General features: G+C 41.8%; 1 long non-coding RNA gene across 1 annotated transcript; it reads right to left on the bottom strand.

Moving 5' to 3' along the window:
• Positions 1 to 284: 284 nt before the first annotated feature.
• On the bottom strand, positions 285 to 1,004 carry LOC149984198 (uncharacterized). The gene is made up of 2 exons (XR_016495528.1): positions 839 to 1,004; positions 285 to 557 (listed from the first exon to the last, which is right to left on the bottom strand). It is a non-coding gene; the product is annotated as an uncharacterized LOC149984198 (long non-coding RNA).
• Positions 1,005 to 3,357: the final 2,353 nt, after the last annotated feature.

Genomic DNA, 3,357 nt, shown 5'->3' with positions numbered 1-3,357 from the left:
TCTGTTGATGAACACACTTCTATGTTGGTTAACGATAAACAGCGCTCTCAATACATCGTTGTCAGAAAAAAGAAAAGAAAAAAAACTGTAGTTCCGATTTCTGCCACAAGGCGGCAAGAGTACCTCAATGATATTTTTAGTCTCTAGAGCAGCAGCGCCGCGGTGATTGAGCTGACGTCGATCAACGATGAATCCGGGTCTAGAAGGCACCAATGTAGCCGGTGCTATACTACACCGCTGTAACTCTGCGTTGTGTGTGGTTGATAGAGACCATAAACGTGGACTTTGGAGATCAGGTAGTTTTAATCAAGCAGAACTGACTCTCTGCATCTTGCATCTGCATCCAAAAGGAAATAAAACATTTGTAGAGCACATCTGTTCTGAGAATCGTCGCCTCTTTCTCTCTCAGTGCATCAAAATGATTTGGAATACAAAAATTAATACACTCTCTCCTTATTATACATAACATATTTTACATTGATAAAACCACATACCTGCATCCAAAAGGAAATAAAACATTTGTAGAGCACATCTGTTCTGAGAATCGTCGCCTCTTTCTACAACAGATGCACAATAGGAGGGACTGGGATCATTCGAGGAGCTAGCCATCGTTCACACATACAATAGCCTGCTAATACCTTAGCTAGCTATTAACCACATGTTGAATTCAGAATATTGATATCATCCTAAAAAGTACAATTACAAGTGCATCTTAACAATACCATCCATTTATGAGTAACCTCTAAATATACATCATTATTCATGAACAAAACATTGTGTGTATGACTTTGTACTTAAAAGAATCAAACTTTTCTGAAGACAGAAAAAGCGTGCCTACCTCTCTCAGTGCATCAAAATGATTTGAGCACGAGCACGCCGGGCAAAACGTAAGTACACACTCCCCTTCTCCCAGGATGCAGGCATGCATAACAAATCAACACAACATATTGATATATGAACCTGGTGAAATTCACATAGTACTTCAACAACTGTTACACTGACATGACCCTCCAGCATGACAATGCCACCAGCCATACTGCTCGTTCAGTACATGATTTCATGCAAGACAGGAATGTCAGTGTTCTGCCATGGCCAGCGAAGAGCCCGGATCTCAATCCCACTGAGCACGTCTGGTACCTGTTGGATCGGAGGGTGAGGGCTCGGGCCATTCCCCCCAGAAATGTCTGTGAACTTGCAGGTGCCTTGGTGGAAGAGTGGGGTAACATCTCACAGCAAGAACTGGCAAATATGGTGCAGTCCATGAGGAGGAGATGCACTGCAGTACTTAATGCAGCTGGTGGCCACACCAGATACTGACTGTTACTTTTGATTTTGACCCCCTCCCCCCCTTTGCTCAGGGAAACATTATTCCATTTCTGTTAGTCACATGTCTGTGGAACTTGTTCAGTTTTTGTCTGTTGTTGAATCTTGTTATGTTCATACAAATATTTACGCATGTTAAATTTGCTGAAAATAAATACAGTTGACAGTGAGAGGACATTCTTTTTATGTTATTTATGTTATTTATATATAAGTTATTTATATAACTCAGCATAAAAAGAAAGTCCTCTCACTGTCAACTGCGTTTATTTTCAGCAAATTTAACATGCGTAAATATTTGTATGAACATAACAAGATTCAATATATATATATATACATTGAAAAAAAATACATACAGTAAACATATGATAACTTGCCTTTAGTGGTGGATAGCTTACAGTAAGTTGTAGTGTAACATGAACAAGAACAGTGAAATATCTTTCTTTCAAACTCAAAACCCAACAAAGCAATAATCAATAACAATGTATTACTAGAAAACAACACAGGAGAAATAAGAATAAGAAATAAAGTAAGAAAGTAGCACACTATATACAGGAACTATTTAAAAAGTCAGTTCAGTACCATATTAACATGAACAGGGATACTGGAGTGATGGAGGTAGATATGTATAGGGGGAAGGGGACAGGGATATTGGAGTGATGGAGGTAGATATGTATAGGGTTAGGGTGACTAGGCAACAGGATATAAGACAGACAGAGTAGCAGCAGTTTGTATGTGTGTGGGTGTGGGGGTGTGTAGAATCAGTATTAATGTATATGCATTTTATTTGTGAGTGAGCAAATTATGTAGTGAGTGTTCGTGTGAGTTGGAGTGAAAATGTGTGTGTGTGTGTGTGTGTGTGTGTGTGTGTGTGTCAGTGTGTAGTGTATATAGAGAGTGCAAAAATTTAAAATCAATAAAGACACAATCCTAATTAAGATAGCCCGTTTATCTATTTGTCAGTCTTATTTATTGGGGATAAGAAGCTGTTCAAGAGCCTGTTGGTGCCAGACTTGATGCACCGGTACCTCTTGCCGTGGGCAGCAGAGAAAATAATCTATGTCTTGGGTGGTTGGAGTCCAACGATTTTCCAGGCCTTCCTTTCACACTACCTGATATAGAGGTCCTGGATGGCAGGGAGCTCGGCCCCAGTGATGTACTGAGCTGTCCGCACCAAACTCTGTAGTGCCATGCGATCGAGGATAGTGCTATTGCCATACCAAGCTGTGATGCAGCGTCAATATACTCTCAATGTAGAACCTTTGTGGATTTGAGGGCCCATGACAAACTTTTTCAACCTCCTGAGGGGGAAGAGGCACCTTGTTCCTGTTTATTTGGACCATTTTAAATCTTTAGTGATTTGGACACAGAGGAACTTCAACTGTCTACCTGCTCCACTGAAGCCCCGTCGATGTGGATTGGGGCATGGTCGCCCCTCCATTTCCTTTGTAATCCGTAACGGACTGTAGCCCCTGCCACATGTGGCGGGCGTCGGAGCCTGTGTGATAGGATTCTACTTTGTTCCTACATTTTCCTGTTGCTCGTTTAATGACTATGCGGAGGTCATAGCAGGCCTTCTTGTATTTATTCCTGTCTTCGGCCATAGCTTCAGGGTTGTCTACAACTGCTCTGTGTGCGGTAGCCCTGCTCTTTAGTTTAGCTCCAACCTCTGTGTTAATCCGGAGCTTTTGATTGGGGGTAGCAGCAAACCCTCCCCGTGGGTATGACGTCGTCGATGCATTTTCTAATGAAGCCAGTGACTGAGGTGGTAAACTCGTCTCGAAACATAATCAAATCAACGCTAGCAAAGCAGTCTTAAAGCATATCCTCTGATTCTGGTGACCATTTCTCAACGGAGTAAATCGCAGTTATGTCCTGTTTCAGCTTCTGCTTGTAAACAGGAAGCAAGAGAACGGCGTCATTATCCGATTTAACGAATGGCAGACTAGTTGGATAGCCGTAGGGGGTCTTGGCCGAGAGCCATGTTTCTGAAAGGAAAAATAATATTGCAGTTCTGAGAGTTCCGTTGGTTGCAAA

This window comes from Oncorhynchus mykiss, chromosome 4 (assembly GCF_057628025.1).
Source record: "Oncorhynchus mykiss isolate SJ-2025 chromosome 4, ASM5762802v1, whole genome shotgun sequence".
Classification (NCBI taxonomy): Eukaryota; Metazoa; Chordata; class Actinopteri; order Salmoniformes; family Salmonidae; genus Oncorhynchus; species Oncorhynchus mykiss.
Note: the sequence above shows the minus strand (reverse complement) of the source record. Positions and strands in the feature narration are given on the sequence as shown.